The sequence below is a fragment of the Schistocerca cancellata genome, chromosome 12, assembly GCF_023864275.1.
Source record: "Schistocerca cancellata isolate TAMUIC-IGC-003103 chromosome 12, iqSchCanc2.1, whole genome shotgun sequence".
Lineage (NCBI taxonomy): Eukaryota > Metazoa > Arthropoda > Insecta > Orthoptera > Acrididae > Schistocerca > Schistocerca cancellata.
In genome coordinates this window covers 117,061,559-117,089,456 of record NC_064637.1, presented here as the reverse complement: position 1 = coordinate 117,089,456, position 27,898 = coordinate 117,061,559, and the positions used below count along the sequence as shown (strand labels likewise).

General features: G+C 44.7%; 1 protein-coding gene across 1 annotated transcript in view; it reads left to right on the top strand.

Annotated features, from left to right (window-relative positions):
• Positions 1–27,898, top strand: part of LOC126109619 (all trans-polyprenyl-diphosphate synthase PDSS1) — a 793,792-nt gene that overhangs the window by 336,066 nt on the left and 429,828 nt on the right. The window lies entirely within an intron of this gene.

The window sequence follows — 27,898 nt, the reverse complement described above, 5'->3', positions numbered from 1 at the left end:
CAACAGCATGTTGCAAGACATACCATATATGCTCAGTAATGTTCGTGTCTGGGGAGTTTGGTGGCCAGCGGAAGCGTTTAAACTCGGAAGAGTGTTCCTGGAGCCACTCTGCAGCAATTGTTATGCTGGAACTGCCCGTCGGAATGCACAGTGGACATGAATGGATGCAGGTGATCAGAAAGGATGATTATGTAAGTGTCGCCTGTCAGAGTCGTATCTGGACGTATCAGGGGTCCCATATCACTCACTGCACACGCCCCACACCATTACAGAGCGTCCACCATGTTGCATAGTTCCCTGCTGATATGCAGGGTCCATGGATTCATGAGGTTGTCTTCACACCCGTACACGTCCATCCACTCGATACAATTTGAAACCCGACCAGCCGGCCGGGGGGGGGGGGGGGGGCGAGCGGTTCTAGGCGCTACAATCTGGAGAACCGTGCGACCGCTGCGGTCGCAGGTTCGAATCCTGTCTCGGGCTTGGCTGTGTGTGGTGTCATTAGGTTAGTTAGGTTTAAGTAGTTCTAAGTTATAGGGGACTGATGACTCACAAGTTAAGTCCCATAGTGCTCAGAGCCATTTGAACCATCGTCCATCGTCCGACCAGGCAACATGTTTACAGTCATCAGCAGTCCAATGTCGATGTTGAAGGGCCCAGGCGAGGCGTAAAGCTTTGTGTCGTGTAGTCATCAAGGACTCCGAAAGCCCATATCGACGATTTTCCGTTGAATGGTTCACACGCTGACACTTGTTAATGATCCAGCATTGAAATCTGCAGCAATCTGCGGAAGGATTGCACTTCTGCCACGTTGAAGGATTGTCTTCAGTCGTCGTTGGTCCCGTTCTTGCAGGAACATTTTCCGGCCGCAGCGATGTCGGGGATTTGATGTTTTATTGGATTTCTGATATTCATGGTACACTGGTGAAAAGGTCGCACGGGAAAATTCTCACTTCATCGCTCCCTCGGAGATGCTGTGTCCCATCGCTCGTGCGCCGACTATAACACCAGGTTCAAAAACACTTAAATCTTCATGGCCTGCCATTCTAACAGCAGTAACCGATCTAACAACTGCGCCACACACTTGTTTCTTTATGTAGGCATTGCTGACCGCAGCGCCGTATTCTGCCTGTTTACATATCTCTGTATTTGATTACGCATGCCTATACCAGTTTCTTTTGCGCTTCAGTGTAGCTGTAAATACTTGGAATGCAGATTTTTAATAATCGCTATCTTCCGTCGATGTTCTTGTTGGAGAGTGGTAAGTATCTACTGACGAAATTAAAGGGTGAATATAATTAAACTTTCGGTGCTTGAGAGGGCCCCAAAGAAAAAGGAGTGATCGTAGGGCAGTGAAGCTTTGTGGAAACATTTATAGGAACATGCGAAAGAGCAATAACGAAGAAACCATTAAAAGTAACAGATTTTAATTTCCATATGAGACGGTAACATTTATTAATTGCGTACCATGTTTACGATCCTAGGTTACAAACATTGCAAAGGTGACGACCATCTGCATCAACGACAGCCTGGTACCTCACTAGAGATGCCATTTCACAGTTATTGGCAGCATTTTTCGAACGATGGACTATGAAATGTTAAGCGATGGTGACACAGTTCGTGCACTACTTGAAGATCGCACTTACGTCCAGCATTGTCAGCCATGGCACAGTAACTTCTTCAACAGTTTGTGGCGCAGTTAGTCGTCAACCGCTTCCAAGAGAAATTTCCTGCGGAATAAGAACAACTCCGTATTCCCTTAATGTATCGATACCCGTGAAGAGCAGCAGCACTATTACTGTTGTTTTGATAAAACAGTTCAGATGGTTCAGATGTCGCTAACCTCTATGGGACTTAACATCTGAGGTCATCAGACCCCTAGACTTAGAACTACTTAAACTTAACTAACCTAAGGACAACACACACATCCATGCCCGAGGCAGGATTCGAACCTGCGACTGTAGCAGGAGCGCGGTTCTGGACTGAAGCCCCTAGAACCGCTTGGCCACAGCGGCCGGCGATAAAACAGTAGAGCCCTTCTCTCCGTGTCCAGATTCATGTTGATTGTCTGCAATTGTGCACACTGATGCTTGTGTTTCAGCCCTACGTCGCTGTGCCAGCACAAGACATCTAACGGCAAGGCATGACACTAACATTGTTGACAACGACAGTCCTGCAGCGCACAGTCTGAACATCATTCCTTTAAAGTTGGATAGCCGGCCGCTGTGGCCGAGCGGTTCTAGGCGCTTCGGTCCGGAACCGCGCTGCTGCTACGGTCCCAGGTTCGAATCCTGCCTCGGGTATGGAGGTGTTTGATATCCTTAGGTTAGTTAGGTTTAAGTAGTTCTAAGTCTAGGGGACTGGTGACCTCAGATGTTAAATCCCATAGTGCTTACAAGGGAACCTCCCTATCGCACCTCCCTCAGATTTAGTTATAAGTAGGCACAGTGGATAGGTCTTGAAAAACTGACCACAGATCAATCGAGAAAACAGGAAGAAGTTGTGTGGAACTATGAAATAATAAGCAAAATATACAAACTGAGTAGTCCATGTGCAAGATAGGCAAAATCAAGGACAGCGAGAACTCAGGAGCGCCGTGGTCCCGTGGTTAGCGTGAGCATCTGCGGAACGAGAGGTCTTTGGTTCAAGTCTTCCCTCGTGTGATAAATTTAATTTTTTATTTTCAGCACATGTTCAGATTTGCTTGGACATATGCAGGATTTGACGGTCTACGCACGGAAAAATTTGAAAATGTTAAAAACATATGTTTTGACAGAACACAGGGAAAACTGTGCTACTGTGAAACTTGCATTCATTTGTAGCAGTTTATGTGACAAACTCTTATGTTTTCATCACTTTTTTGCGAGTGATTATCACATCCACAAGAAAAACCTAAATTGGGCAAGGTAGAAGAATATTTTTACCCATTCGCCAAGTGTACAAGTTAGGTTGGTCGACAACATATTCCTGTAATGTGACGCACATGCCGTCACCAGTGTCGTATAGAATATATCAGACGGATTTTCCTGTGGAGGACTCGGTTGACCTATGACCTTGCGATCAAAAGTTTTCGGTTGTCATTGGAGAGGCACGTCCTTTCGTCTACTAATCGCACGGTTTTGCGGTGCGGTCGCAAAACACAGACACTAAACTTTTTACAGTGAACAGAGTCGTCAATGAACGGACGGACAGATCACAGCTTTGCGAAAATGAAGAAATCACTCGATGGAAGACTTGAGCGCCGGCCGCGGTGGTCGTGCGGTTCTAGGCGCTGCAGTCCGGAACCGCGGGACTGCTACGGTCGCAGGTTCGAATCCTGCCTCGGGCATGGATGTGTGTGATGTCCTTAGGTTAGTTAGGTTTAAGTAGTTCTAAGGTCTAGGGGACTGATGACCTAAGATGTTAAGTCCCATAGTGCTCAGAACCATTTGAACCATTTTTTGAAGACTTGAGCCAAGGACCTCTCGTTCCGCAGCTGCTCACGCTAACCACAGGACGACGGCCCTCCTGAGCTCACGCTATCATTGATGTTGCTTATCTTCCGCACGGACTACTCAGTTTGTATATTTTGCTTATTTTTTTCATAGTTCCACACAACTTCTTCCTGTTTTCTCGATTGATCTGTGTTCAGTTTGTCAAGGCCTATCCACTGTGCCAACTTATAACTTAATCTGAGGGGGGGGGGGGGTGCGATGGGGAGGTTCCCTTGTTAGAGCCATTTGAACCATTTTTGTATGAAGTTGGATACCCATACGGTAAGCCGCGCGGGGTAGCCGTGCGGTGTAGGGCGACTTGTCACGGTTCGTGCGGCTCGCCCCGTCGGAGGTTCGAGTCCTCCTTCGGGCATGGGTGTGTGTGTGTTGTCCTTAGCGTAAGTTAGATTAAGTAGTGCCTAAGCCTATGGACCGATGACTCACCAGTTTGGCCCAATAGTCCTTACCACAAATTCCCATGCGGTAAACATTTCTCCGTCTACACTGACTCCTACAGAGTAATTTTAATTATAACCATCCTCTGTTTCGTTGTACTGTCAATCGAAATTAGGGTATGTCCGCGTTCTTTGGTGATTATATAAAATATTCTTTAGATGTATGAAGCTTGAGCCGGCCGGAGTGGCCGAGCGGTTGTAGGCACTACAGTCTGGAAACGCGAGACCGCTACGGTCGCAGGTTCGAATGCTGCCTCGGGCATTGAAGTGTGTGATGTCCTTAGGTTACCTTAGGTTAGTTAGGTTTAAGTAGTTCTAAGTTCTATGGGACTGATGACCTCAGAAGTTAAGTCCCATAGTGCTCAGAGCCATTTCAACCATATTTTATGAAGCTTGAACGTAATTCTGACTTTAAGAAGTGTTCATCCCCAACCAAATTTTGGTAGTTTCACTTACTTACTTACTTAAAGACGTATGCTAGGTTACACTCCTATTCGAATTTGTGGTCTGTTACTAATGACACCTTCGTCGGCGGGATGTAAAACTTAAATTTTACTTCCTTCCATAACTGAATTAAGATTTTGCAGCTCTACGCTGTGTTACTCATGTATTGCCGCGCGGGATTAGCCGAGCGGTCACGGGCGCTGCAGTCATGGACTGTGCGGCTGGTCCCGGCGGAGGTTCGAGTCCTCCCTCGGCCATGGGGTGTTTGTCCTTAGGATAATTTAGGTTAAGTAGTGTGTAAGCTTAGGGACTGATGACCTTAGCAGTTAAGTCCCATAAGATTTCACACACATTTCATTTCAACTCATGTATTAGATTGTTACTGTGATTTTGTACCTCAAGCGAAGAGTGTAACAAATCTATGCCTCAAATTAGGCTTTAATATTCAAAGATAGTTGTTAATATTCCGCACATTCCTATGGAAATGGATTTTGTAATGTATGAAGTAAATTTTTTATCGTTCTTGTAAGAAAGTGAACTAATAATATGCTATAATTCCGTTCCTCCATCACTCAGAGCAATCAAAAAACCCCACTCATACCGGACTGTTACGATCGTGTTGACTCCTTCATCATCAACTACAGTCTGAAGATGGCGCATTAAAGCGCCGAAACTGGCAGCTACAAAAGGGCGACTTTCAAATACGTCTGACCTGTACGGGAATATACATAATGGATGTACGAGTAAGAGTCGTAGACGCACTGTTGACGACAGATGGAAGTTTGGGTCTGGACGTGAGTCGTGCACGGATAGCCAAACGGGGTAAGGCGACCGCTCGCGATAAGCGGGAATTCCTGGTTCGAGTCCCGACCTGGCACAAATTTTCACTGTCGTCGTTCCATTCTACAGCTGATGGTTGTCCATATTCGCAATTGCGAATACGTTTAATGTATTTCAAAACGACTGTTGTCGCCACAGTGCCTGTTGCTTTGCAAAGGAAATTTGCATCGTCATCAGAATAACACAGGCACTACAGTATCGATGTTGAGAATATTCCGCAGGCGAGCAGAAGCACAAGGTGTGAGGAGACTCGTGTTCTGGCCGCGACTGCGACCCTCTGGGAGGCCTCGCCATTCTTGTGCACCACGGGTCGCGCTGCCGGTGGAGAAAGCTGCGCCGGGTCTGCTCTGCTCCCTGCTCTGCTCTGTTCTGGTAGCCTTGAGCCTGCCGTCGCCACGGTCATCCGCGTCGTTTTGTGGCCATCACTGCCTCATCTGTCTCTCACGCTGCTCCGACTATTCATACATATTAAAATGGTGCTTGAGTTTTTACGCCGTTACTACGATGCTTGACTACGGCATTCATTATCATTCGTTACCTGGAGAGTTATACTTGTAAATACGTATTGTTTGTAAAATAAATAAAGGGAAAGTGACGAGAGTAAGGGGGGGGGGGGGCAGGAGATGAGCACTTCCGACGCGTCCTTATTATTCATTTTAATAGAGGAACAAAGAGGGGGTAGCTGTCTCGCAGAGCATAAACAGTTCTGACAAGAAGAGAAAAGAGAATTGAAGCTTCTGAAATGTGACACAGAAGAACGCGCAGAATTACGTGGATAGATTGAGTAAGTAATGACGAGGCACTGAAGCAACTTAACTAAGAGACAGAACTGTTGGTAGGGCGTATCCTGAGGAATCAAGGATTCGTCTTTTTGGTACTGGGACTAAGTTTCAGGGCTAAAAATTGTGGAAGGAGACCAACTTTTGACAGTTCTAATTAATCAGATGGAATTATGTGGTTCCAGAGAGTCTCAAACGTCTATGATGTATATATGCTTCAGCCTTCGTATGTACACTGCTGTACAGGGTTATTACAAATGATTGAAGCAATTTCACAGCTCTACAATAACTTTATTATTTGAGATATTTTCACAATGCTTTGCACACACATACAGAAACTCAAAAAGTTTTTTTAATGTGCCCCTTTAGTGATTCGGCAGACATCAAGCCGATAATCAAGTTCCTCCCACACTCGGCGCAGCATGTCCCCATCAATGAGTTCGAAAGCATCGTTGATGCGAGCTCGCAGTTGTGGCACGTTTCTTGGTAGAGGAGGTTTAAACACTTAATCTTTCACATAACCCCACAGAAAGAAATCGCATGGGGTTAAATCGGGAGAACGTGGAGGCCATGACATGAATTGCTGATCATGATCTCCACCACGACCGATCCATCGGTTTTCCAATCTCTTGTTTAAGAAATGCCGAACATCATGATGGAAGTGCGGTGGAGCACCATCCTGTTGAAAGATGAAGTCGGCACTGTCGGTCTCCAGTTGTGGCATGAGCCAATTTTCCAGCATGTCCAGATACACGTGTCCTGTAACGTTTTTTTCGCAGAAGAAAAAGGGGCCGTAAACTTTAAACCGTGAGATTGCACAAAACACGTTAACTTTTAGTGAATTGCGAATTTGCTGCACGAATGCGTGAGGATTCTCTACCGCCCAGACTCGCACATTGTGTCTGTTCATTTCACCATTAAGAAAAAATGTTGCTTCATCACTGAAAACAAGTTTCGCACTGAACGCATCCTCTTCCATGAGCTGTTGCAACCGCGCCGAAAATTCAAAGCGTTTGACTTTGTCATCGGGTGTCAGGGCTTGTAGCAATTGTAAACAGTAAGGCTTCTGCTTTAGCCTTTTCCGTAAGATTTTCCAAACCGTCGGCTGTGATACGTTTAGCTCCCTGATTGCTTTATTCGTCGACTTCCGCGGGCTACGCGTGAAAATTGCCCGCACGCTTTCAACCGTTTCTTCGCTCACTGGAGGCCGACCCGTTGATTTCCCCTTACAGAGGCATCCAGAAGCCTTAAACTGCGCATACCATCGCCGAATGGAGTTAGCAGTTGGTGGATCTCTGTTGAACTTCGTCCTGAAGTGTCGTTGCAATGTTATGACTGACTGATGTGAGTGCATTTCAAGCACGACATACGCTTTCTCGGCTCCTTTCGCCATTTTGTCTCACTTCGCTCTCGAGCGCTCTGGCGGCAGAAACCTGAAGTGCGGCTTCAGCCGAACAAAACTTTATGAGTTTTTCTACGTATCTGTAGTGTGTCGTGACCATATGTCAATGAATAGAGCTACAGTGAATTTATGAAATCGCTTCAATCATTTGTAATAGCCCTGTATGTAAGTTCAGGCCGATGTACGGTGCAGTAGCTATGCACCAGATGGAGTAGCGTAGAGAGCTGCATCAAACCAGCCGTTGGACGAAGGCAACAACAACAACAGCGACTGCTACTACTATTACTACAAATACAACAATTACCGACAAAATTTTGTTCCAGGATATTTCCTGAGTGTCTTAGTATAATCGTCCCGTGGTCTCCGGTGGCTAGTTACAGAGTAATAATGTAATTATGATTTATTCCTTTTGTCGTCACCCCAATCACCTACAAAACATTGTCTTCCAGATCGGATGTTCTGGCATACCTCGTGCAGCCAGTATTTTCTGTTCGAACATGGTAGCATCCGGTTTCACGTTGGCTCCTGTGTACAGATGTAGCAGTACTGTGAAGTGGTGGCTGTCGTTGTGGGACAAAACTAGCGATTTGCAAGCAGGACTGGAGCGCTGAGGGCTCCGTACAGACTCAAATATATAAGGGGCGTTCAAAAAGAAACGAGCCGGAGTCTGGAATGCGCAAACCGGTGACAGGAGGGTAATATCCTGGCATGTGTAACGAGGTGTGGCTCCGACCAGAGCGTGGAAGTTCACACCCCGTCGCTAGAGGGCACGCTTGCTCAGAGCTAGCAGCAGCATGCATCAATCGTCCAGCGCTGCCAGTCCCATGGCAAACAGTAACATGGTGGCGTCAAAAGAAGAGCAAAGGGGTGTTGTTCGTCTTCTGACAGCCGACGGAGTAGGAGGAACGGACGTTCATCGACGAATGTCACAAGTGTACGGCGGACACTGCATGTCCGTTCCGGGGGTCAAGGCGTGGCACAAGCGCTTCAGGGAAGGACGGGTGTCGTTAGCCGATGATGCACGGTCTGGAGCACCACACTGAATCGCCGATGACATCGTCCAGCTGGTGGATGCACCGATTACCCAGGACTGCCGAGTGACAGTGAAAGCCATTGAATTGAGCGTCGGAAGTGTTCACACCATCATGAAGGAACGAATACGCATGCGCAAAGTGCGTGCCCAATGGGCGCCCCACAGTCTTCAACCACACCAGGAAGCATGTCGAGTGGCCCACTGTCTTGCTCATCTGCAGCACTATTCTCGGGTAAGGAATGCGTTCGTGGCTCGAGTGGTGGTTGGAGATGAGTCATGGAAGTCTGCAGTGGAAGCATCCAGGGTCACCACCACAAAAAAAAAAAAAAAACATGCCCATCCATACGGGTGCAGGAAAGGTTATGCCCCCTTCTGATTCACTTCCTGCAGCACGGGACAACAGTGAATGCCCAGCGTTACTCGCAAAGCTTGACCACCCTTCGCCGTCCGAAGCTCGTGGTCCCGCGGTCGCGTTCTCGCGTCCCGAGCACGGGGTCCCGGGTTCGATTCTCGGCGGGGTCAGGGATTTTCACCTGCCTCGAGATGACTGGGTGTTTGTGTTGTCCTCATCATTTCATCATCATTCCTGAAAGTGGCGAGATTGGGCTGAGAGAGGTTGGGAATTTGTACGGGCGCTGATATCCGTGCAGTTGAGCGCCCCACAAACCTAACATCATCATCATCAAACATCATCACCCTTCTCCAAGCGATCAAATCAAAACTACCAGGCAATCTCATCCGTGGGATCATTCTGCGCCGTGACAATGCAAAGCCTCATACGGCCCAGACAGTCGCGGCACTCCTGCAGGAATTCAAATTGAAGGTTCTCAGTCACCCCCCATACAGTCCTAACCTCTCTCCCTGTGATTACGCTATTTTTGGTCCCCTTAAAGAGGCTCTGAGGGGGCAAACGATTCACCTCGGACAACGACGTCCAACTGCACGCGCGGAACTGGTTAACATCGCAAACCCAGGAATTTTATGAGACAGCCATTCACTGCCTTGTGTCACAGTGGGACAAGTATCTCAACAGCCAGGGTCAATACAGGTAGTGGTTCCTGTAATTATGCCTCCGGCTCGTTTCTTTTCGAACTTCCCTTATAATTACAGAGTATCCATCCGTTCTGGGAATCGAGAATCTCGACGATTTTTGCTTGTTGTCGACATGGATATTGGCAAGATATCGGTTCCAGGATTCCAAAACTTTCGAAAATATTTTAATTCAAAATCGGGTAACAAATCACAAGAAATATTTTTTCGTATGATGTAGTTACAGATTAACAGTTTTCTGATTTTTTCCTTTACTTGTAATGCGAACCCCTTCTTCCTCTCCAATTTCGTGATTCTACGTCAAGGGGATGAACCGACAAGTTTTTAATGAGTGACTGCGAGTATCAAAATAGGTAACATAAACGGCTGTATAATTTGATTTCATTGACTTACAAGCGCCACATTGTAACATCAGTAAGTGTCCGTAGATCTTAGTATGTGACGTAAGTTTCAGCTAGGTACATCTTTCCGTTCCTGAGAAGAAAGTGGTCTTAACAGCCGGACTGACAGACAGACGGACTGTCAGACAGATAAAAAATGACAAATTTTTATTTCGTGCATATAATTACAAATTAAAATTCTCGGATTTCTTAATTTGGTTGTAGTATGAAACCTGCTTCTTGGTAAATTTCATGATTCTAGATTAATGGAAAGCACCCTTAAGTTTTTGATGACTGAGTTTGCGGTATATTTTGGATTCATTGACTTAAAAACTTACATTTACTACACCGCTAAGTGCCTGTATACCTTAGTATGTCACATAAATTTCGATATGGTTTTAAAAAGTGGGACAGACAGACAGGCAGATATGCAGACAACAAAGTCATCCTTTAAGGGTGCCGTTTTTACCTGTCGAGGCACGGAACCCTAACAACGAGCATATTGTCGTTGTGTGCTCTACTGCATGTAGTAGGTGCATATCTGTTAACACTACAACAACGTTTCATACTGCTGTGGATCACAGTCAACATGCAACTAAAACTGCGGGAAAGCAAACCCGAGACACTACTAAACGGTACTGGATGTAAGATTAAGGGCGAAGAGTGAAGCGAGCATTACTGTCGTGATCGAGGCAAACAGTGCAACCCTCGACATTTGGACTTCGTGCCGATGTTTTCAGTGAAATACAGATAGAAAGATGAATAGAAGTAAAAAATCAAACGAAATGCAATTTCTTTGTAACGAGCCTGCAGAGACCGTGGGTCCCTTATGCCAAGGTACTCTTTATACTACCTGTAGTCTTTTGTCGGTGTAACACTGGTTTGCCATGTATATTACAAGAGACCCTGTGCTGTGCATGGCGGGGGATGCTGTCCTACTCCAGTCACGTATTGAGTGCTGGTAGAATGATAGTCAATACACCCCTCTTATGTAATAATACTCCTGATCCTTTCACGAGATATTCGAGGCTGGCAGCACAATTGTCGCATTGTTTTCTTCAATACAAGTTGTCTAAATTCTGTGAGGCATTTGTGTTACACTTTGCAGTGGTGTGTACAGATCAGTTGCGATCCTATCAGCGCATCCTATTGTCATGTCTACGTCATAAAGACTCTAAACACTGAACAGTAGAATTTGTCACATTAGCGTCTTGTATGCGATAACCTTCATAGACACCCTCCACTTTTCGACGTCACGTCCAATTGTGATTATACGTGATCGTCTCATTTCAAATGACTTGATTGTATTCCCGTTAACTACACTGCTGATAAATTGAAATATCTGCTCGACTAACACATAATGTCGTGTAACGTATAGTAGGAAGAATACATGATAACATTTGTAGGTCATTAAGGAGTGCTCTGGTGTGAACTTCAGTACACTGAGCTGCCGTCCTCTGGCAGCAACAGTGGCTCCAGCCTGGTTGGCTTTAGAGCCGAGCTGAGCATCGATGACAGTTAGTTCAACTCTATACCACAGTCGATCAAACGGCTGGTGTGGGGTGGCGTGCCATTTTCTCGGTAACATATGTCAAGATGTTTTCAGTGGGTGAGAGATTTGGAGAACGTATTGGCAAGGGCAAGAATGGAAAACCCTCTGTATCGACGGAGATGAGGACTTCTCGTGAAAAATGAGGTCTAACATTATCACACTGACAGAGCTTCAGGGAGAGCATAAGGGAACAAGTGACAAGAATGGGGGAAAGAAATACAGTAGAAGAAGAATGGGTAGCTTTGAGGATGAAGTAGTGAAGGCAGCAGAGGATCAAGTAGGTAAAAAGACGAGGGCTAGTAGAAATCCTTGGGTGGCTGAAGAAATACTGAATTTAATTGATGAAAGGAGAAAATATAAAAATGCAGTAAATGAAGTAGACAAAAAGGAATACAAACATCTCAAAAATGAGATCGACAGGAAGTGCAAAATGGCTAAGCAGGCATGGTTAGAGGACAAGTGTAAGGATGTAGAGACTTATCTCACTAGGGGTAAGATAGATACTGCCTACTGGAAAATTAAAGAGACCTTTGGAGAAAAGAGAACCACTTGTATGAATATCAAGAGCTAAGGTGGAAACCCAGTTCTAAGCAAAGAAGGGAAAGCAGAAAGGTGGAATGAGTATATAAAGGGTCTATACAAGGGCGATGTACTTAAGGGCAATGTTATAGAAAGGGAAGAGGAAAGATGAAATGGAAGATATGATACTGCGTAAAGAGTTTGATAGAACACTGAAAGACCTAAGCCGAAATAAGGCCTCGGGAGTAAACAACATTCCATTAGAACTACTGACAGCCTTGGGAGAGCCAGTCCTGACAAAACTCTACCATCTGGTGAGCAAGACGTATGAGACAGGCGAAATTCCCTCAGACTTCAAGAAGAATATAATAATTCCAATCCCAAAGAAAGCAGGTGTTGACAGATGTGAAAATTACCGAACTATCAGTTTAATAAGTCACAGTTGCAAAATACTAACACGAATTCTTTACAGACGAATGGAAAAACTGGTAGAAGCCGACCTCGGGCAGGATCAATTTGAATTCCGTAGAAGTGTTGTAACACGTGAGGCAATACTGACCCTACGACTTATCTTATAAGAAAGATTAAGGAAAGGCAAACCAACGTTTCTAGCATTTGTAGACTTAGAGAAAGCTTTTGACAATGTTGACTGGAATACGCTCTTTCAAATTCTGAAGGTGGCAGGGGTAAAATACAGAGAGCGAAAGGCTATTTACAAATTGTACAGAAACCAGATGGCAGTTATAAGAGTCGAGGGACATGAAACGGAAGCAGTGGTGGGAAGGGAGTGAGACGGGGTTGTAGCCTCTCCCCGATGTTATTCAATCTGTATATTGAGCAAGCAGTAAAGGAAACAAAAGAAAAATTCGGAGTAGGTATTAAAATCCATGGAGGAGAAATAAAAATTTGAGGTTCGCCGATGACATTGTAATTCTGTCAGAGACAGCAAAGGACTTGGAAGAGCAGTTGAACGGAATGGACAGTGTCTTGAAAGGAGGATATAAGATGACCATCAACAAAAGCAAAACGAGGATAATGGAATGCAGTCGAATTAAGTCGGGTGATGCTGAGGGAACTAGATTAGGAAATGCCACACTTAAAGTAGTAAAGGAGTTTTGCTATTTGGGGAGCAAAATAACTGATGATGGTCGAAGTAGACAGGATATAAAATGTAGACTGGCAATGGGAAGGAAAGCGTTCCTAAAGAAGAGAAATTTGTTAACGTCGAGTATAGATTTAAGTGTCAGGAAGTCGTTTCTGAAAGTATTTGTATGGAGTGTAGCCATGTATGGAAGTGAAACATGGGCGATAAATAGTTTAGACAAGAAGGAAATAGAAGCTTTCGAAATGTGGTGCTACAGAAGAATGCTGAAGATTAGATGGGTAGATCACATAACTAATGATGAGGTATTGAACAGAATTGGGGAGAAGGGGAGTTTGAGCACAACTTGACTGGAAGAAGGGATCGGTTGGTAGGACATGTTCTGACGCATCAAGGGATCATCAATTTAGTAGTGGAGGGCAGCGTGGAGGGTAAAAATCGTAGAGGGAGACCAAGAAATGAATACACTAAGCTGATTCAGAAGGATGTAGGCTGCAGTAGGTACTGGGAGATGAAGAAGCTTGCACAGGATAGAGTAGCATGGAGAGCTGCAACAAACCAGTCTCAGGACTGAAGACCACAACAACAACAACAACAACAACAACAACATAATAAGTTACATTTGATGCTGTTACATAGCTTAGTGTTACTAGTTTTTTTCAGACCACTTACGTTAGTAAACCTCAACGTATGCTCCCTTGGTAGCTCGGAGAATGTCGAAGCGATATTCCAGTTCCCGCCAAGTGTTTCGTAACATGTGTTCTGTCACAGTACCCACAGCAGCTTGTATCCTAGCCTTCAGTTCGTCGACGTCAGCAACTGGTGTGACGAAGACTATGTCCTTGTTATAGCCTCCCCCCCCCAAATAAAAGTCAAGGGGTGTAATGTCTGGAGAGTGGGTTGGCCAGGGTGTTGGACCGTTCCTTCCAAACCACCGATCTGGAAATGTTTCATCCAGGAAATCACGCACTATCAATGCCCAATTGGGGGGTGGTCAGTCTTGCTGTAAAAGTACCCATGTTTGATATTCTTCTAACTGGGGCAATGAACTGTTGCAAAACGCCTAAGTAAATGTTAGCAGTAATGGATTCTTCCGCGAAGAAAAACGGCCCAAAAACCTTGTTATGCATGAGGCCGCGGCAAACATTCACATTTTCGCTGTCTCGCTGTAACTGTACAGTAGCATGTGAAGACTCTGAACCCCATATACGGACATTATGCCAATTTACCATTCCACTGACATGAAAGGTCGATTCATCGGTAAAGCATATGCGATTTAAGTAATCGTTAGCGCTGTCTATCCTCAGTTGCAAATTCAGCACGTGTCAGCAAATCATTCGGTTCCAAGACTTGCACGATTTGTACTTTGTAAGCATGCAACCTAAGCCTTTCATGAACAATCTTCACTATTTGAAGTTGGCGTGATGGTTGACGAGTTGATTTAGACGGACTCCGTTGAAACGACTGCCGAACGCAATCAACAGTTGCATCACTCACACGAGGCCTACCACTTCGAGAACGATCCTCAACGCCGCCTGTTTCGTTAAACTTTGCATACCATCGCTTTATTTATTCAACGTCAGAAGGGCTGGGTCCATACTTAGCCCGGAAATTTACGCTGAAGACTAATCAGTGATTTCGTTTCGTGAAACCAAAACACAGATTGCGCTTTCTCCTGCTTCGACGCCATTTTGTCAGAAATTAGCGTGACCTAACAGACCACGTCGGTGTTGTGGAGCACTAGCGCTATTGGTCACAACAACTAGTAAACTTATTATGTCAAACGGTTATTCTGTTATAAATTTTTATAATCAGAGCGAAACTTTGTGCTCACCCTGTATTTTAACATCGGCGGCATGTGAACGGTTTAAAGAATTAGCCGTTTCGGAAAAGCTTCCTCCCCTGACCCGAAAGCCAATGGACATGCCCTGTAAAACGTCGGATAAGTCGCTGCGTTTCCGCATTACTACAACGACTGCACTGTTTCCGCGTCTCTCAACAAACGTTGTATATCCTCCACTGCTAGTGTTGTTACCTGCCGTCTGTGAGTGGTTATTGTACGTTGTCGGCGAGTGACTGGCCGTCCAGTTATCGGCTTTGCGAACCAGAGGCGATCTGTGTACTCTAATGGAAGCTGTACGCTATGGCGACGTTCGTTCTCAAATAAGGCACGTGACACATCGGTCCATCCTACACGACCAAGTGAACAATATATTCGTTTCTGACTCTTGCAGAGAGGCACAGTTGAGGTCCTGTATGGCATTGGGTACAACCTTCCTGAACCCATTGATTCTGTATACACATCTGTGGCATTCAACGCGAGCAGCAATATCGTTGAATGATGAATCGCAGTGTCAGTAGGCCACGATTCCACCATTATAGATTTGCGGCACTTACTGGTAGACGTTATGCTTCTTACACGAAACATAACACAGTCACCTCACGAACAAACAACAGTCAAATCCGAAATCTGAATGAGAAATTCGCTGCGTACTCTTTCCGTATACACTGTGGTTTCGCTGAGTACGAGAAAACTGCAGGAAACGATCCCTGTGGGGAAAGTAGCAGAAAAGGTCATATGAACATTACAGCCAGAAATGCGTTCCAAGGGAGGTACAGTCAGTTGGAGGTGGAGATAGAATGCGAGGCGCGTTCAATAAGTAACGCAACACGTTTTTTCTGTAGGCAGGATTCGAATTAGCGTATTATTTACCACTCTTTCACCTATAAAACGCTGTTTTTCAACATAATCTCCGTTCAGTGCGACGGTCTTAGGCTACCTTCCTGGGAGGACTGCACGCTCACGTGGTACCACTCTACCTGTCGGCGTTGGAGCCAACGTTTTGCTGCGTCACTAATCTCCCCATCATCCACGTACTGCTTCGCACAGATTATTTTTGTTTGATTATTATGGCCTTCGTTTAGGGAGCATGGAACCCAGCAGGCAAACACCTTTGAGTACCCCAAGTGGAGCACGAGTTTGTCAGCAATAGAAATAGAGACGTCCAGGTCTGCAGCGAGGTGTTTGTGATCCGTCGATCACCACGAATGAGATTGTTCGCATGCTCCAACATAGCAGCAGTCACGGCTGTGTGCTGGTCGGCCGGCACGCACGAAGGAATTGTGCTACCCAGGCAGCAAAGTAACTCGCGTCGGACGGAGCAAGAAGAAAAACCAGACTAGCACTGACAAAAAGGGCATTCCTGGCTAAGAGAAGTCTGCTAGTATCAAACATTGGCCTTAATTTGGAAAGGAATTTCTGAGAATGTACGTTGGGAGCACAGCATCGTGTAGTAGTGAAACATGGACTGTGGGAAAACCGGAACAGAAGAAGATCGAAGCATTTGAGATGTGGAGCTACAGACGAATGTAAAAAACCAGGTGCACTGACAGTTTAAGGAAGTAGGAGGTTCTGCGCAGAATCAGAGAGGAAAGGAATATATGGAAAACACTGACAGGAAGAAGAAACAGGATGATGGGACGTTAAGGCATAAGGGAATAAATTCCGTGGTACTAGAGGGAGCTATAGAGGGTATATATAAAAAAAGGCACTGCGATCGTTTCTGTGTACTCAGTACATACAGCTAGTTGAAAACAATATAAACCCTCGTATTTTCTAACAGCAAATCTGTCAGCTGGTGAACCTGAATGAGGGATGCCGTGAGAAAGTTAGTACGTTAGACTTCTTTTCCTGGAACTGGTCAGAGTTACCTGAGGTAAATTCATCTGGACTAGGCTTACAGTCTTTTCCGTTACTGTGACGCACGCCTCCGCTTGCGTGCCTACATCGCGTTTCCCATTGGGTCGATACATCATTACCTTCTGCCATCTCCCCTCTCCCTCTTCGTGTTGTAACCAAAGCGATATTTTGCACTGGCTTAGCATTTAGTTCTTCCCGTACGACGTTGTTTCGGGTTTCAACTACATTTTTGTTCTTGTACAATTCCGAAGATAGGAACTACCGCACAATCAGTTTAACAGCCCGTGCATCTAAGATGCTGTGAAGAATAATATACAGAAGAATGAAAAAGAATATTATCTCTTAGATGACGATGAGTTTGGATTTAGGAAATGTAAATGTACCAGAGAGGCAGTGTTGACGTTGGGCTTGACAATGGAAGCAAGACTGAAGAAAAATTAAGGCTCGCTCATCGATTTCATCAATCTAGGAAAAGCGTTCTACAGTGTAAAATGTTGCAAGGTTTTCGGAATTCTGAGAAATATGGAAGTAAGCTATATGGAAAGGCTGATAATATACGACACTTGAAAGAACCAAGAGGGAACGATAAGATCGGAAGACCACGAGCAGACTGCTCGGGTTAAAAAGGGTGTAAAACAGGGATGCAGTGTTTCGTCCCTACTGTTCAGTGATAAGACTCTCTGATGGCATTGCATCATTAGTGAAAGTGGAGAAGAATTACGGCATCTGCTGAATGGAATGAACTGTCTAATCAGTACAGAATACTGAGAGTAAACCGGAAAAAATCAAAGATAATGAGAACTGTCAGAGTGACAATAGCGAGAACATCAAAATTGGTGATCACGAAGTAGACGAAGTTAAGGAATTGTTCTACTTTAGATGCAAAATAAATCGTGAGGAACGGAGCAAGGAGGACATAAAAAAATAGACTATAAAGTGGAGTGATAGGGTAAGGAATGAGGAGCTACTCCTTAGAATCGGCAAAGAAAGGATCATAATGGAAAACGTGAGAAGGAGAAGGGATGGGATGATAGGACTTTTGTTAAGACTTCAGAGAATAACCTCTATGGGCCTAGACGGAGCTGTAGAACATAAAAACTGTAGGCGAGATTGAAATATATTCAGCAAATAATTGATAAAACAGGTTGCAAGTGCCACTCTGAGATGAAGAGGTTGGCACAGGAGAGGAATTCGTGCGGGTCGCATCAAACCAGGCAGAAGAGTGACAACTCGAATAAAAAAAAGAAAAAAGAAAGTTTACGAATCATCCGCGCGTCAGAACAGTGCGGCACATTTGGAACCGCCGTAGTCCTAGATACTTGGTATTTCTTTCGGTGTTCTTGTTTTCAAGGGTTTAATTTTTGAGCCTATTTGCTTGTTAGGGGATGCCTCTTTCGTAGGTCATATTACATCCCAGTTGTTTGAACTATTTGAATTCTTGAAGTAGCGTACTATCTACATTTTAGAGCATTGTTGTTATTTTCCAATAACGGCCGTTAATGTTTATTTATATTCAGCAACGTGTCATATGTGATTGGCAACATATTTTGTATAACTCGTGTACAGCTCCTTGTAAATCGTCTTCGGTCTCCTGCAGGATTATTTGGTGGTCCCCGAATGATATAGTACGGTACCTTAGCCCGGCTGTAATTTATATAAAAGTTGTTACAAAAAGTATTTCATATTTTCAGAGATAGTATTGCGGACCAAAACAATCAAAAATGTCCAGTAAGCTTGAGCTCTAAAAATCCATACTTTAACAGCTGTGAGCCCTTGTTCATCTTTGCAACTGTGAAACATCTATTGGAACATCAGCTCATTTTGTCCGCAGTGTCCGAGAACACCTCACGTAGACGTTTAATGCGCAGTGGATTGGTCGGGGAGGTCCAGTAAGTTGGCCATCTCATTCTCCCGGCTTAATATCTTAGATTTTTGGTTGTGGGAACACTGGAGATCTTTGGTATATGTAAACCTCATTAATGATGTGTAAACACTACAGGAATCCGTCATCGATGCCAGACAGTGTATTCGCCACCCACCTATATTTTTTGAGAGTGCGTGATTTCTTAAGGCGTGTGGCAGAAGCGTGCCTTACTACGATTGGACAACACATTAAGCACCTCCTTTAGCGATCACTCACACGTGTGGGTTGTATGTAATAGCAAGCAGATTACTTGTAGAAGCTGTGCTGTTTATGATAGAAAAATTTGTTCTCATTTATTTATTCATTTGTTTACTGCATTCTGTTGATGGTTCGTAGTAGCAAAGCGCTTGCAGTAGAAGAGATGTGTTTCACAGTAGCGAAGATTAAAAAGTTCTCACTACTTTTAAGATACGCTTTGTAGAGCCCACGTTTACAGGACTTCAGACTTCCATGTGTTTGGCCCAATGAAGGGTGCAATCCGCGGGAAGCAGTACGTGAATGATGCGGAGGTAACTGATGCGGCAAGACATTGGCTCCGACGTCGACCAGTGGAGTGGTACCATACGGTCATAAAAGCCCTCCCACTAAGGTGTCGTAAGGCCGTCGCCTTGAACGGAGGTTATGTTGAAAAATAGGGTTTCATAGCCAAAAGAATGGGGAATAATATGGTGTATTACAATCTTGAATAAAACCAACCTGCTTTCAGAAAAAAGTGTTGCATCTCTTACTAAACATCCAGCGTATTTTTGAGGAAAGTTTTTCAATGCTGTTGTCAGTGTACAGAGCGTAAAACAGGTGTTTCTTTTTTCTTAATTTTTTATCCTCCTTACTTATGTCGTCATTTTTTATTTTGGAGCCAGAATGGCCAATGTCATTACTACTTTTTATAGTGTCTCGTTTCCTATCTGAGTCCTTCATCAGAATTAGATAATTCTAATACACTTCATTGTTTTAACTTTATTCGTGTCCGTCTTATAACCTCTTCTCAACAAACTACAACTGATGTAATTGTTTGCCATCTGTGACAGAATTATAATGTCGTCGGCTAACTTTAAAGTTTTTATTTTCACCTTCAACTTTAATTCTCTTTGCAAATACCTCCTTGATCTCCTTCAGTCGTTACTCAACCTACAGGTTAAGAAACACAGAAGTTAAGCTGCAATCAAGTCCCGCTCACTTTTCAGTTATTGAATTTCTTGGATGTTCTTCAACCCTGTCGAAGGCAGTCTGGTTCCTGTAAATGTTGTGTGTCACGTTTCTCTCCTGTTTTTTCTCTGTCAAAAGTATTCTGGTATAAGACGAAAAGTTAGTGATATGCCGTGTATTTGTACTCGTTTTGGAACCCCTGCACTTTAATTTATTTACAGTTCGATCCAACAGCACTGCCTTAATGATTGCACAAGAGCGCGGTAGACTGTCAGCGTAGTAGATGCCTTGCGGCGTTCGCATGTCCTCTACGCTCAATTACCGAAATCCCGAAATTGGCAGCTTGCGCAATATACGAAGCGACTGGGCATCCGGCGGAAAGCTCGCATCTGTTGTAATCCAAAGGTTAGGAGCGCCTCCTCTCAACTCTTTCTTTAGAGGTCAAACTGGTGAAATTTCATTCCGCAACCTTCATGCGTTGGACAGATACATGAATTTCTGCTGGATGCAGAAACTTCCGGTATAAAGTGCTCTCACTTTTATACAGGGGTAATGTCTTAGAGATACCGCCACCACTGTTCTGCAAGCGGGAGTGACTGTTAGGTATTCTTTTTCCTCTGAGGGGAAGCGCAACTAATGGTTCTAATGTTAATCTGCCGTGTGATTGAAAACTTTGTAACAATAGTGAAAACTTTGTATTGTGGCAACACTACTTGTAGATGGATAGATCTCCAGTCATGTCAGATGTGACCACCTGTCAAAAGCCTGAATAACCACCCTTTGGCCGGCCAGAGTGTCCGAGCGGTTCTAGGCGTTTCAGTCTGGAACCGCGCGACCGCTACGGTCGCAGGTTCGTACCCTGCATCCGGCATGGATGTGTGTGATGTCCTTAGGTTAATTAGGTTTAAGTAGTTCTAAGTTCTAGGGGACTGATGACCTCAGCAATTAAGTCCCATAGTGCCCAGAGCCATTTGAACCATTTTACCGGCTGAGTGTGCGTCTTTGAACTTTTTGGCTCCACTCCATGGAATGCCTTTTTGTTTCCGATTCGAAGTGACAACTAATGTTTCATTGCTGGTGACGATTTTCGACAAAAAATGTCACTATCAGCCTCGTAATGCGCAAGATAGTCCTTCATTGCTCTTTATTGTCTTCCGTAAGGCGGCGAGCAACCCAGTGGGTGCACACCCAACTAGTGGACGAATGTGTCAGCACTTTCAACAGAGGCGTCAATTGTGCAGCGACGTGTTTGATTGCTATCCGTAGATCACCTCGAATGAGAGTGTCCGCACGCTCCGAAGTAGCAGGAGCCACGCCGTGTGCGGTGGGCCGGCAAGCGGGAGATCGGCAGGTTTGCGGGACCTCGTTGCGATAATAGACGCCTCGCCCAACTACTCAGCGAGCTTTTGTTCACTGCCAGCCCGCATCTCGTGGTCGTGCGGTAGCGTTCTCGCTTCCCACGCCCGGGTTCCCGGGTTCGATTCCCGGCGGGGTCAGGGATTTTCTCTACCTCGTGATGGCTGGGTGTTGTGTGCTGTCCTTAGGTTAGTTAGGTTTAAGTAGTTCTAAGTTCTAGGGGACTGATGACCATAGATGTTAAGTCCTATAGTGCTCAGAGCCATTTGACCCATTTTTTTGTTCACTGCCAGATCTCCTTAGACAGTCTTCAAATGAATATCTGAATATCTGCGATGGTTTTCCGCCAAAAGAAACTCTGCTTGGAACACACCCCTGTTACAGACGCCATTTCGAAAGCTACGTGCAGCGCCGCCACATGTCGGAACTTCATGAAACTATAGAGGCTGAAGCGGGAATATTCCACATGTCTCACAACAAATTTCGCATTTTTCAACCGAAATTGTCCGAGGAAAAAAGTGTTGTATTACTTATTGACCGTATTTTGTATAATTGGGCGTGTAGCAAGTGCCGAGATGGTTACATTGAATATGCCGTTGGTCATTTCCTTCCCCCACTCGAAGTTTGAGCTGCGTCTCTGATGATCTCGTTGTCGACGGGACGCTAAATTCTAATTCTGTTTCTCCTCCTCTGCGTGGTGACATTGTGTAAACGTGGCCGTAATAAGACCACCCCCGCGGAGTGACTGCGAACTGCCTCGACTGACATTGCACTAGAATACTGCACCGGAAGGAAGGGTGGTAAGGGTTGTAATGTTGCTATCTCTTTCTGTTATATCCTATTACCGAAATACGTAATGAACTGGAAAATGAAATTATATCCTTGGCATAATGAAAAATGAAAAATAAATTATTACGCTCAGAGAAATGGAAGTTTTACTTAGAAAGAGACATAATGTTAGACGAGGTTCTTTCTAATGCGTTTGTCTACATATACATCTATATCTATACTCCGCAAGCCAACTAACGGTGTGTGGCGGAGGGTACTTTGAGTACCTCTATCGGTTCACCGTTCTATTCCGGTCTCGTATTGTTCGTGGAAAGAAAGATTGTCGGTATGGCTCTGTGTGGGCTCTAATCTCTCTGATTTTATCTTCATGGTCTCTTCACGAGATATACGCAGGAGGGAGCGATATACTGCTTGACTCCTCGGTGAAGGTATGTTCTCGAAACTTCAACAAAAGCCCGTACCCAGCTACTGAGCGTCTCTCCTGCAGGGTCTTCCACTGGAGTTTATCTATCATCTCCATAACGCTTTCGCGATTACTAAATGATCCTGAAACGAAGCGCGCTGCTCTCCGTTGGATCTTCTCTGTCTCTTCTGTCAACCCTATCTGGTACGGATCCCACACTGCTGAGCAGTATTCAAGCAGTGGGCGAACAAGTGTACTGTAACCTACTTCCTTTATTTTCGGATTGAAATTCCTTAGGATTCTTCCAATGAATCTCAGTCTGACTTCTGCTTTACCGACGATCAACTTTATTCGATCATTCCATTTTAAATCACTCCTAATGCGTACTCCCAGATAATTTATGGAATTAACTACTTCCAGCTGCTGACCTGCTATATTGTAGCTAAATGATAGAGGATCTTTCATTCTATGTATTCGCAGCACATTACACTTGTCAACACTGAGATTCAATTGCCATTCCATGCACCATGCGTCAATTCGTTGCAGGTCTTCCTGCATTTCAGTACAATTTTCCATTGTTACAACCTCTCGACATACTACAGCATCATCCGCAAAAAGGCTCAGTGAACTTCCGATGTTATCCACAAGGTCATTTATGTATATTGTGAATAGCAACGGTCCTACGACACTCCCCTGCGGCACGCCTGAAATCACTCTTACTTCGGAAGACTTCTCTCCATTGAGAATGACATGCTGCGTTCTGTTATCTAGGAACTCTTCAATTCAATCACACAATTGGTCTGATAGTCCATATGCTCTTACTTTGTTCATTAAACGACTCCGAACTGTATCGAACGCCTTGCGGAAGTCAAGAAACACGACATCTACCAGGGAACCCGTGTCTATGGTCCTCTGTGTCTCGTGGACCAATAGCGCGAGCTGGGTTTCACACGATCGTCTTTTTCGAAACCCATGCTGATTCCTACAGAGTAGATTGTCCGCTTAGTAATGTTATGTCTAAGGAAATAAAAGGGGCTATCAAACGTTTCCTTGCATAGATCATACAGTCCACAATCGTATGCCAGTCAAGCAAAATCGCCGTGAAGATTGAGCCAAACATCCCACCGAGGAACCAGGGTGAAGATACCCGTCATCTAAATCGCCGTGTCCTGCTGCACATCATCGTCCGACGTGAATCGGCGATCCTGCAAGGCTTTTTTAAGACACCGAAGACGTGGGGTGTTCAGGACTATAGGGAGAGTGCTCGAGTGTCTCCCACTTGAAGCTGACCTCCCATATCGCCACCAGGACGGAACTCGGCACACCATTCCACAAAGATGCTTTCAGACAGGCATGTTGCTCCATACGCATTCTTCATTCTCCGGTGAATGTTTATCGCTATTTTTCATTCAGCGGCCAAGAAAAGAAGAGTAACAGCACGTTGGTCCTGTTTGGACGCTTTTGGTAATGACGTCGCCATACAGTATCCGCATTTACCATACGCATGTCGGGAAAACAAGAATGGCACACTGCTCCATACCCTTACTTACACAGGGTGTCCCATTTATCTCGACTACCCTAAATAACTGTTTGTCCAGATTCAAATTACAAAATGTTTCAAGCAAATGTTCTTTAGCCGTTAGGGGCACATCAGTCAGCATGATTGCCTTCGTTTTTTTTTTGTTTTTTACAGAGATATGAACAGCGGTGTGACTTCTTTAGTGGCACCCTGCGTTTTTTTTATTCGGTAATTCATTTCCTCTCCAAAAGACCTATTCAAAAATGTATCACAGTGTACCATTCACTGAAACAGAACGTTATTAATTACGTAATATAACATTGACGTTGGCGCTCCCAGCGCTTAGTGCAGGTACTCGGAGTAATGGAACACATCAAAGTGCTTGACGTTGAAAATGGTTCAAGTGGCTCTAAGCAGTATGGGACTTAACATCTGAGGTCATCAGTCCCCTACAACTTAGAACTACTTAAACCTAACTAACCTAAGGATCACATCCATGCCCGCGGCAGGATTCGAACCTGCGACCGTAGCAGCAGCGCGGTTCCGGACTGAAGCGCCTAGAACCGCTCGGTCACAGCGGCCGGTGCTGACGTTGACAGAGGACAAATGTAAACATAAGTAGAATGCACACCCGTCATTCTGTCAACCATCGTCAGCTGAAGAGTTGTGTGAGTAGAATGTGCACCAACGAAGAGAAGGTAGAAATGCTACTCATCTATGGGGGCCGGTCGGAGTGGCCGTGCGGTTCTAGGCGCTACAGTCTGGAACCGAGCGACCGCTACGGTCGCAGGTTCGAATCCTGCCTCTGCCATGGATGTGTGTTCTGTCCTTAGGTTAGTTAGGTTTAATTAGTTCTAAATTCTAGGTGACTGGTGATCTCAGAAGTTAAGTCACATAGTTCTCAGAGCCATTTGAACCATTTTGCACCATCTATGGGGAATGTAAGTTAGCAGTGATTGCAGTACTGTTTTCGTATGTACAGGTACATTTAGTACAGTAGTTTAGTCCTTTTAAATACTGTTGTGTAGAGTAGGCATACAGTAAAGACTGTCCTTCCTACAAACTGTATCGACATAACGTTTCTTTTATTGTGGTTATTGTTGTTGTTGTTGAAGGTAGGCGAAATGCGATGCAGGCAGCGGAACTGTACAGAGAGCGATATCATGACAATAACCCACCTACCCGACGGATGTTTTCTCGTCTTGTTGCGACGCTTCAGGAAACGGGAAGTTTCAAGCCACGAAACGCAATCGTCGTAGCACTCGCACAGACGAAGCTGCCGATATTACTGTTCTCGCTTCCGTTGCGCGCTACAGCTTGAACACGAGATTGGCTTTCCTAAGACCAGTGTTCTTACACGTCACCGGTTCCATCCTTACCATGTACACCTACATCAAGAATTGCACGGGAATGATTTCCAGAATCGTATTCAGTTCTGTCAGTGGGCACAGCTGCAAATCCTTTCCAATGTTCTATTTACCGATGAATGTTCCTTCTCAAAGGACAGGTAAATACAAGGAACATGAATTATTGGTCCAGCGACAACTCACGATGGTTTAGACAGGTGAAACATCGGCGTCAATGAAGAGTTAACGTCTGGTGTGGGATGCTTGGTACTACAATTATTGGCCCTTATTTCATCAATGGTAGTCTAAACGGCACAGCGTATGCCAACTTCCTCAGACGAATTTTTCCTCCTCTTCTGAGATGAGGTGTCGCTAAGGACCAGAATGCTTATGCGGTATCGAAATGATGGATGTCTAGGCATAATGCCTTACGTGCACGTCGTGTACTGAACCGAAGGTATCCTGCCAGATGGATTGGTCGAGGAGGAACAGTTACTTGGCCTACTAAGTCTCCTGATTTAGATCCTCTGGAATTTTTTCTTTGGGACGCATTAAAGACGTTGTCTGCCGCGATATTCCAACAATTCCAGACGACATGCAGAAACGTGTCGTGCTTGTTTGTAATTTTCTTCAGCGGGCAGCACTGGAAGCAGTAAATAATTCTTTCATTCAACGAGTGCACCAGTGTATCGGTGTCGAAGGTCACCACTTTGAGCACCTTTGAATGTTCTACTCCTGGACAATGGCACAGGAGAGTCAAAGTCAATTTTGTATATTTTTACTTGGTTTTCATTTGCTTTTTGACAACAGCAGCAAGTGGACGAGTTTGTGATCCCGGGCTCAAAAACGGTGTTGTGTTATGTAATTAATAACGTTGTGTTTCAGTGAATGGTACACTGTGATACATTTTTAATAGGTCTTCAGGAGCGGAAATGAATTGCCGAATAAAAAATACGGGGTGCCATTCAAAAAAGTCATACCGCTGTTCATATATTTGTAAAAAACGAAGCTGCAACGAAGGCAATCACGCTGATTGGTGTTCCCCTGACGGCTAAAAAACATTTGCTTGAAACATTTTGTAATTTGCATCTGGTGGTCAAGATAAATGGGACACCCTGTATACCAGGATAGGAGTCGCGGAACGTGGCTTGTGCACTACAGCAACGACCTCAAACGGAAACTTTAGAATCGCCCCTTGTAAAAAAAATCGGTACTGATTGTAATGCTTAGCATAAAAATGTTATTTTCTTCAATTTCAGTGCACAGAATGGCGACTAAATCGCTCGTAACAAACTATTCACGTTTTGCTGTGCCAATTCCGGAAGACCTATACAACATTTCGTCTGGAGACATCATTTTCTCTAAAACATCGTAATATTAATATTTTTTTTATTTAACTGAGACGTTACAGAATGTTCCCTTGACAACAGGATCATTAGATTCGGAAAGCAAGTAATAGAGCGAGCCCTTTTCAAAGGAGCCAGTCCGTCATTTGCGTTAAGCGATTTAGGAAAATCACGGGACCTCAGTCCGCATATTCGAACGGGGATTTCCCACAATTCAAGTCCGTGTCTTACACAACTGTTCCACAACGTTTGAAACAGCACCAGAGGTCTCTTGGGGCCAAGTCAGATAATTAATTTCCAGAGTGTTGGTGCTCGGTTGTTGCGAGTGCACGTTGAGATAACTGGTTGCGGTAGCAATTTGAGGGACGCTGCGGCCGAGTGAAATGAGGAAGCGGTTCGGTGCAGCCCACCGCCGGATTTGATTCGCCCGCTGCACGCCTTCCTCGTTTCGACCGGACCGGACCGAGCGGCGGAACGGGCTGGCGGCTGCGGCCTTAGCAGAACATCAGCGTGTTACACCTGAAGGGGCAGTGACGATGGAAATCGTGCGAGCCACGACTTTTGCTAAATGATAAAGTCTTAACTGTTGTGTGGGTCGTGATGTTAGAAGCAGGTGTGATTTATTTAAATGGAATGATATTGTTGTTGTTGTTGTGGTCTTCAGTCCTGAGACTGGTTTGATGCAGCTCTCCATGCTACTCTATCCTGTGCAAGCTTCTTCATCTCCCAGTACTTACTGCAACCTACATCTTTCTGAATGTGCTTAGTGTATTCATCTTTTGGCCTCCCTCTACGATTTTTACCCTCCACGCTGCCCTCCAATGCTAAATTTGTGATCCCTTGATGCCTCAGAACATGCCCTACCAACCGGTCCCTTCTTCTTGTCAAGTTGTGCCACAAACTCCTCTTCTCCCCTATTCTATTCAATACCTCCTCATTAGTTCCGTGATCTACCCATCTAATCATCAGCATTCTTCTGTAGCACCACATTTCGAAAGCTTCTATTCTCTTCTTGTCCAAACTATCTATTGTCCATGTTTCACTTCCATACATGGCTACACTCCATACAAATACTTTCAGAAACGACTTCCTGACACTTAAATCTATACTCATTGTTAACAAATTCCTCTTCTTCAGAAACGCTTTCCTTGCCAACGCCAGTCTACATTTTATATCCTCTCTACTTCGACCATCATCAGTTATTCTGCTCCTCAAATAGCAAAACTCCTGTACTAATTTAAGTGCCTCATTTCGTAATCTAATACCCTCAGCATCACCTGACTTAATTCGACTACATTCCATTATCCTTGTTTTGCTTTTGTTGATGTTCATCTTATATC